General features: G+C 29.1%; 1 pseudogene; it reads right to left on the minus strand.

Moving 5' to 3' along the window:
- Window positions 1-2,891: 2,891 nt before the first annotated feature.
- Window positions 2,892-9,370, minus strand: LOC131847353 (inositol polyphosphate 5-phosphatase E-like; annotated as a pseudogene).
- Window positions 9,371-9,594: the final 224 nt, after the last annotated feature.

Consider the following 9,594-nt stretch of genomic DNA (forward strand, 5'->3'; position numbering starts at 1 on the left):
AAAAAAAATTAAAACCAAAAATAAACTAACTACTAGAAAATCTCTTATCATGATTGAAATATTCTACGAATTGACTCCATCCAAACATTTGCTTTATTTACGATTTGTGTTATTTACGATTATCTATATATAGCTTTTCTGCGTGGATACATTATTAAAGGTACGATATACAGTCAATTTATAACTTTAATTATAAAACTATAGTTGAAATGGCCAAAAATTAGGCATATACATCAGATTACGATTAAACGTACATTGAAATAATTCGAATGAACAATATGAAAACGTGTACAGGAGTTTAACATCAAAAGTCAACGTTTATCTTGGCCCAAAATTATTTGAATCTGCAAAAATATTTTTTGTTTTACAAATAAATTTATATTTAGTATTTTACTACACCTATGTTTCTACCAGTTATTTAAGTTTTAAATCTATACTAATATCATTTAGAAATATAGCAACAAGTACATTCCGATTGATCGATAAAATTTAGTCGACAGTCAATGACCAATCAGAATATAAGATTTTAAAACATTACAACACATTTACACCCCTACGAGAAACACGACAAAATTGAAATACCGTTCATGTAAAAATCTAGCTTTTGTTACAAGATTGGCAGTTTTTTATAATGGTGTTAAAATAGACGGCTTAGAAGACTTGGACTGCTACAATATTTTAGTAGCCATAGACAAAACCACTACTCTATAATAAACTTTGCTACATATATGTATACAAATAAAATAACGAAACAATACTAAAAATGATATTTTAATTGATCAATTTTTTGCAGTCTGTAATTTTAATTGATACCATTTATTTAAGTACTTATATTTCAAACCTAATATTAATATAAGTAAAGCCTTTGTATACTCTGTGACATATACTGAAATAGTAAATAAGTACATTTTTAGAATAATATAGGTAATTATTATTATATGATTTCAAATCAGGTATATTATAAATACATATATTATATTGAAAAATATATTACACTGATCCCAAAATTTATAGTAGACACATAAGGAAAAATTATATAAGCAAATTGTACAGAATTAAATTTTCAATATATATAAGATATACGAGTACCTATATAGAATCTAAGGCCTTTCACAAAGTAGTGTAAATAACTTGTGTAAGAAATAATAGAATGATCCGTAATGAAGTTTCACCTTATTCTTACTTGAATATGGAAATAATTATTCGGATATGTCCCACACAAGTTGCGATTTTCGTAAATTGTATAGTTTCGAAACGTTTCTAACACACAGTCTCAGTTATAGTAATAGTTAGTTACGGTTGAGTTTATTTAAAATCAAGATTGCTGAAAAACGTCGTACGATATACATGCGTATACTCGGCTCTATTACGCCCTCGTTTTCGGCAAGTTTATAACTATAATAACGCATTTATATCGTAATATATTATTAAGTACGTAGTTATCCGATTTTGTAATAAATTATCTACAGATATTATAGTACTGTTATAAACTAAGAACATAATGAAACATTAGATATAATGTTATGTGCACGACGAAGCATGGCCATCGAGGTTATAGGTAACCATCAACCATATATAGTAGTTGTATGATAATTAATTTTCTCAATATGTTCATTTTAATTGTTCAATTTTAAGTTTTCTTGTATTAATTGAAATTACTATATTGTATTTTAAGTAATTGTTTAGGCATAAATATTATATTTACCCTTATAATTAACATAATTTTTGGCGGAAACATTCGATTCAGTCTGCTATAATAATTATTGTTTTTACCATCTCTGTATTGGACTATTCTCTGTGTATGTAATGAAGAAACTATGTTAATCACAGCACTTGAATCAATTAGACATGTTCATAACATTTCAAGACGGCTAATTTAACACAGTTTTAAGGCAGGAAATATTCAATTAAGTAATACTTTGTAAACCATAAATTTATTATTATATATAATAATAAGCTATAAAGCTCGATTTTACTACAACGGCTTTAGCCATCACATCCATTAATTACTACGACTACATTGTTTCTCAAACTTATAAATGTTAAAAGAAAAAATATATTAATGTAAACTCAATCAATTGCACGTTTAAATTTTATATCGTAAATAATGTAAGGTTTTGTCATACATTTTTGTCAATCTAACAAAATGGCGACTTGCACTGTAAAGATTGAGAAACAATGTTTGACATTTAAAAAACACTCAGTGCTAATAATCAATAATAATAATTCTTGTTAGAAAACATAATAAAAATAAATAACTAGTAACTTTTAGTTACTGAATTGCACTGCAATTTTAGTTTAATTATTTTAGAAAGACATAGTAACATAAATTACCTACAATAAACATACAATAATGTTTCACATCAATCGATTTAAATAATCGTTCAAACACTAAATAATACTTTCATTATTTTGACTAGAATTGTCTTTGCGTAAATAAATAAACTTGTCTTTTTTGTGATGAACTAAATTAATTCACATTTACAACACACTACATTATTACTATACATATTAACGCCATAAAATAAATAAAAAATAAACAAAAACTTCAAAAGTGTAAATAAATTATGAAAATATCAATACATTTCACTTTGGTTTCATTATTGTATGTTATAAAGAATGCATTATACTTTTACATTTATACTGATTATATAAACGGGAGTTTATTAACAATATTATTGTGATAGATATCCCATTTCTACCATATAATGTGTGCAAATCAAATTTCACATGACTTAAATCGTGGTCGCCTGTCCCTAGACATTTCATATATAATAAAATATATAAGAGTTTATATTATGTAACATTGGAGTTGTTTAACAACATACGCGTTTATGTATTGAAATATATATATTTTTGGTGTTCCTCGAATTAGAGCCATTCCTATTATATTATTTTATTATAAACTATTGAGAATGCATTATGTTTGTATCCTGCATATTGTTCCAATCCCACATATTAGAGTCCACAAAGAACATTGAAATAAAAATTACCTCTTTTATACATAATGTATAAAAATGTTTCTTGTACAAATATCATAGAAATTTACTTATTGTTTCTATCAATCATCTATTTCATGAATTATAAGCTATTATTAAGAGTTACTTATATGAATTTTGTAATCCATCTGTAATATCACCGAATAAGTTTGACCAATGTAGAACAATACCCCGTTTCTACCAAAGACAGGATCAATAGATATATACGGGAATACTTCCAGTATTCATTCTAGTGTTTATTGGAACAAAAAAAAAATAGAGTTGTATGAAACAAATATTCTACAATAGTAGTAGATAACATTTAAAACATATAATATTGGTGGAAACGAGGCTTTGATTCAATAGAATACTATTTTGAGAATTATTGTAGAGTGCATACCGCGGAGGTGCCTGGGGCGTGGTCGAGGAGGGCGCGTCGACGTTTGATCCCTTCAAGATACACCTCCCGATTGAACAAGCCCGCTGCCAATGGTACCCTAAACAACAATGAGTGTATTTAGTAATATACAACCGTCTAATAATAATATAATTTGCATATATAAAACAAAGTATCAACAGCAAGTATTTGAGTTTGTGTATAAATGTATTTATTAAGGTTCTTGCTTTTGAATATGTAGGATAGAACATAGTCTAGTTTTAGGTTCTTGTTACGTATACAGAGATTACTCACTAGACCTATACATAATATAATTTTAGCAGTTTTAGCACCAATTTAAATAAAAGATGTTCTGAGTGTGAGGGTATGTTATATTGGGCCCTATTCTCCGCACATAGCCTCTTTTGGGCCTTTCTGCCTGGAGTAAAATACAAATATATACCATAGAGTATATATTTGTCTGAAAATATATTGTCGATTCCGAATATGTATATATATAATATATGTATATGTTTTTTTAGTCCATAAAAGATTTTCCTGTGTTAGTCCTGTAGTTCTTGACTTAGTCAAGTTTGAACTCAATAATATTAATACTATGTATATTGTAAATATGTAAGAGTTATAGTTACGCCTTTTAAAATAGATACTTACACATCAGTGCCCGGTCTTAGCGCCGCAGAGAACAGCGCCCAGACGGGTTTATGATCGCTGGTACACACCGACTGCACCGAGTTATACGCCATACACTTCAGACCCGATGCCGCTGGCACGCTGCTGATTCTACGCAAGCCTACAAACAATAAAACAGTTCCATTTCATATATATATATATACGTAAGTTATTATTTAGGTACGTAGACATGACACTTGGTCCGCAAAAATGGTAGCAGAGGAGGGGTATGATGGTCACAGGATAACGAGTGTCCGTGGTATTGGTTGTGTATAGGCGATGCTTGACATTTCATCATGTGGGCTATCAGCTTTATTGAGATACCAAAATGCAATTACATTATTAATTACCCGAAAAAGCAGATGATGAATTCCCCGTCATACTTTTAGCTTTATACAAAATTCTGTCCGTATACGCCGGCGCTCTCTGTTTGCTTGAAGTATCAAATTGTTGGCTACCTGGATCATACTGTGAAGAAAGAAATTTATAACTTGCTATTAAAATTATATAACTAAGCTGATATCGGAAAGTCGTCAACAAACATATTTTTAGAAGCTATCAGATTTCACATTTATTATATGTTTTCCTATTATAATTGACTTTATTTAATGAACATTAATCATCAATGCTCCTATATTTTCGGGATATTTATTTGCACTGCACTTGTCCTCTACGTTCTATTTAGCGAGGTTCTATATTGCTAAATAATGAAGAACTCAATTAAAGAAGAAAGCGTAGGTCATCTTATCAAGATTTGGTCATAAATCGAAGCGATTTAAAAAAAAACCTTTGACTCGATTTTAATTAACACGATTACCCTACTAATTGTGACATAATTTAAGATTTTTATAGTCCACTACGAGAGAAAACCTTGCATATAGCAAAGTAATTACAATAACAATACCCTTCTTCTTCTACAATTGAGTAAAAGTAAATTAATAAACTAGCTGTAAAAAGTCTTGTCGCTAGTTCAAAGTAAATTTAACTATTCAACTAATTTAATATTGTTCGCTACCGTAATCAATATTAAAGTCTACTGTATGATTCATATACGATTATCGCCATTTAAATATGACGTCACACGTACTAACCTATCACTGTTATCAATGTTATCAAGGTGGGAAATTACTTCATTTCCCACCTTTGTAACATTGAAAAATTGTACTATAATTATATTAACACCGCATTACCGTTTACCTACATAAAAGGTTTACAAGCTGTTTTAGTTTCCTAAATAGTGAATCAATGAAATGAAATGAATCAAAACTAGATGTGGCAAGTTTGTAATCTATAATAATCTATATTTATATATTTTAGACTATTACCTAGAATCTAAATATATTCAATCACATTGATAATATATAAAAAAACCACTAAAAGTATTTTAGCACTTCATTTTACGTTATGAAAGTAGCTGAAGAGAAAACGAAGAGTTTATAAAAAATTACGTTCATAAGCAGCTAAAATGCCCTACATGAACAAATTATTGATTGATTTTTTTTTGGATTGGATTTGACTTAATACATACTGTAATATTTACCTTATATGTAGGAGGAAAAGTAATTGGGGCCTCCCTGAAATCTCTAAAAGCAGCGCCGTCCTCCAACACTGCTGTTAATTGGTCCGCGTGCAGGAGACCATGTGGTAAGTAAGGCGGGAGAGGGAACTGTCAAAATAGAAGAATATACACTTTATAATAGACCTAATACTATACAGACAACTATTGAAAAGCTATTAAAATTATAATTATGTAAATAAACAACTATTTACATAATTATAATTTTAATAGCTTTTAAATAGTTGTCTGTATAGTATTAGGTCTAAAAAGTTTTAACTAACTTGGGTTTGCTCGATCCAGCGTAACACAGCCGCTCTTGGTTCACCCAATCTAAAATTGAGATCTCCACACCAGAACACATAGTCAAAATTACTAGTAACATCTGGAAATAATATATTAAAAACATTACAAAATTGATACATGAATAGAATAAGAAGATAAGTAAGAAATAATGTAGTTTTAAAATATTACAATTAGGATTATAAAACCAAAAATAGACTAACGTAATAAATGGCCAACAATAAATTAATTTGTTTGTCGTTACTTAATAAAAAATCATATAATCAATAAGTCAATAAGTTAACATAATTAAATCGTCTAGAATAAATATTTATTAAAAAATGATTTATGAATCTGATATATATATCTATAGCAAAAGGAAACTTATCACAAACAGAGGTGGTAAACTTTTAAAAACCCATAATTTTTAGGGATTATATCTTATGACATAGTTGTGTAATTTCCTAAAATAAAGGCAATGTTTGATAAAATTATGATGGAGATTAACTACTTATTTCTGTTAGATCATGCAAAGGACTATAGCTTATCATGTTATCATGGCAACATCTTAAATTAAATACATATCTATGAATCCACAATTACTAAATGATATCCTAAAAGGAGAAAGTGAGTTTGTTGGTTGTCTTGTAAAAAGATACTTTATTGTCTGTTATATCCACTGTCACATTTTCGTTTTTGAAAAGATATCCCTAAACATATATATAGAAAAGACGGTGCTAAAATTACCTTTACTCCTGTGCCTGCAGGGTAAATTCTTCGGAAGGTCAATAGATCTTATTATCCTTTTTATATCGGACACTCGCTCTTTCACTTTCTCTTGATGGGCTGTCAAATGTGCCGTTACAAACAAAAATGTAGAGCCAAATAATGCAAATGAAATGGCAACTGCACCTTTGTGCGGAAAGCTGTGCCTGGTCGCACAGAAAGACTGGCATCTTCTGGTAATGAACAGAACCAAATTAGGTCTCTCCTTATAAAAATAGTTAGGTGTATTGTACCTAAAACAAAGTAATGGATGAACTTGATTCTGAACTAATGAAAATTTCAATTAACAATATAAAATACTGTTTGTCTTTGTATTAGTGATATTGATTTTTAGGGATTATAAAATGAAAATAAAAACTACTAATGTTCCCCTAATTTAAAATGAGACAAATTGCTTATGAATAATTAATTTTTTTTTATATATTATCTTGTACTCTTGAACTTAGATTAGTAATATAAAATAATAATATTAATTAGGTTAGGTATAATGGGGTTGAATTATTTAATATGACAAAATTTACTTCATATTTAGTTTACTGATAACTCTCAAATTTGAAGTATATAATAATAAATATTTCTAAAAATAAATACTCACCAAGGTAATATGAATGTAGCAATAAATGAAAGGTCCCAAAACTTCTTGTATTGTAATTTCCACTCTGTTCTCTCAGAGAATGATTCCTGTGTACCAATAGCAAATATGTCCGGTACATGTTTCACTTGGTTTGGAAATATGAAATCTGCCAACTCCCTGGAAAAATAAGAATTAAATAGGAAGTCAGAATTTAGTTATAATACTCATAAAACTAAAACATATAATCAACAATAATCATAATATCAATTTTAAAAATATTTGCTATTTAATTCATAAACACCTACTTTTTTAAATTGGAATTGGAATGTTGATTTACAAAAATTCAACATTATATCTTTATACTATACCAGAAATAGATATTATAATATATATCATCAGTAATAAGAAAATAATAGACTAATAAGAAAGATTTTACAAAACTATTAAATTATTTAAATTATTCACATATTGCAATCACAGCAAATTAGTCACAAAACAATAATATTGTCTTTAATTTCTGTTTAATTAGAGATAATAAATGATCTAATATGTACTTCAACTATTGATTTTATAACTCTTTAAATCTATTTACCTAGGGGGTGCTTGTCCATTCATATTCCATGTGCCAACAAATATTTTGACTTCTCTGTCTGGAAAAACATGTTCTAGCTCTGCCGCTCCCAACAATGAATGAGAGGCAAGTCTGCCATAGAGATAATTCCTACAAAATGCAAAGTCACAATATATTATTATTCTATTATAGTACAAAAATAAATAGCCTATGAAACATTTGTGTATCAGTATCATATATATAGTAGATAAATAATGAGTACAGCTGTAGAAGTAATTTAATATCCAATTTTTAAAGATTATGTGTTACTAATAAAAAAATCACCTTTCTCTTGCTTCCTGTGTTGGTATGAGGCGTAATACTTGTGCAGCCAATAAAGAGTTTCTTGCCAGACTATCAGTACTCCCAGCACGAGAAGTTGATCTAGTTATTGTAGATTTGGTTCTATTACAAACATAGATAACAAAAATGTAATTGTGAGCTGCATGAATTTTATTATTTAGTCATAGAACAGGGAATATAAATACTAAACTACAATAAACCAATAGTGTCAGGGCCTCTATCTCCATAAGAAGACAACAATTGGTGAGCAATATAAAGGTGTAATTATTTATATTGCCCTCCTATTGAATGTATTTTACTGTTGAATGTACTTAGTACAAAATATTTTTATATAATCTGATATTATATAGTGGTAATGTATAAGAGATTGAATATTCAGCATATTCTCTGGTATTACTGATCCTAGTCATATATTATGCTACAACCAGATGCAGATGCAGAGCTGCAATGAAAAACATGCTATATTTTTTTTATTATCAAGCCCTACATAATGTTCATAATGATAACAACCTATTATCATTCTTCATTAGGGCTATTTTATCATGAAGACTTACCTTCTTTTACGGTCCAGGGAACTGCTTCTGTCGCTTTCAGGAGATGATGAACGATAAAAAGGTTTTGATTCATTAGATATTAAATGATCAGCTGATAGTCTTTTAACAAATAACTTATTTTTTGGTTTGATGCCTTCAAATGAACCAGAGTGTTCAAAATATTTTTTTACATCATCACTTTTTGGAAATTTCACAGTCACTTTCGGTATTTCTTCAGATTTTGTTTGACTACAAGACATGGTCTGATCACTTAAACTGTTACTAGAATTATTCACTGGACTACATGGTTTTGAATAAGATTCTTCTTTAGAGGATTGACCTTCAACCAGACTTCTTGGACGTGACTTTCGGAAGAAGGTGCGACAGCATTTAGGATTGTTTTCGTCTTCATTTTGTGTAGTATTTAACTTGTGACTTGAACTATTGCCAATTTGTTCCGCAACTGAATTGCGTTGGGAATCCGCATGTTCACCGCTCAACTCCGCGTTATAAGCACTTTGGGCTAGGAAAGGATCAGCAGGAGAAATTGGTCTCGACGTAGGCTGGTTAAATTCGTCATTGGAATCAGTATCAACATAGCAGCCGACTTTTGGTGATTTCTTAACAAACAGTCGCTTCCGCAATGACAATTTTTGTTTGGTTCTAACAGGGGATGTTGTCATTGTTAATTTCGAAATAAGAGACCCTATAATTTATGTTATAATTACATTTTTAATAAATAAAGGAAACATAACCTACTACTACGTCTTGAAATGACATTTTGAAATGAATTGAAGAAACTGAACTGTTAAGAACTTCAGATATATTAAATTCTACTCTGTGATGCTGTCAAATATTTGAATATTTTTTTGGGTTGTCTACCTGCCTTTCCTTATTGCCTTAAGAT

The sequence above is a fragment of the Achroia grisella genome, unplaced genomic scaffold (assembly GCF_030625045.1).
Source record: "Achroia grisella isolate CSIRO2021 unplaced genomic scaffold, CSIRO_AGI_Agris_v1 utg52091, whole genome shotgun sequence".
Classification (NCBI taxonomy): Eukaryota; Metazoa; Arthropoda; class Insecta; order Lepidoptera; family Pyralidae; genus Achroia; species Achroia grisella.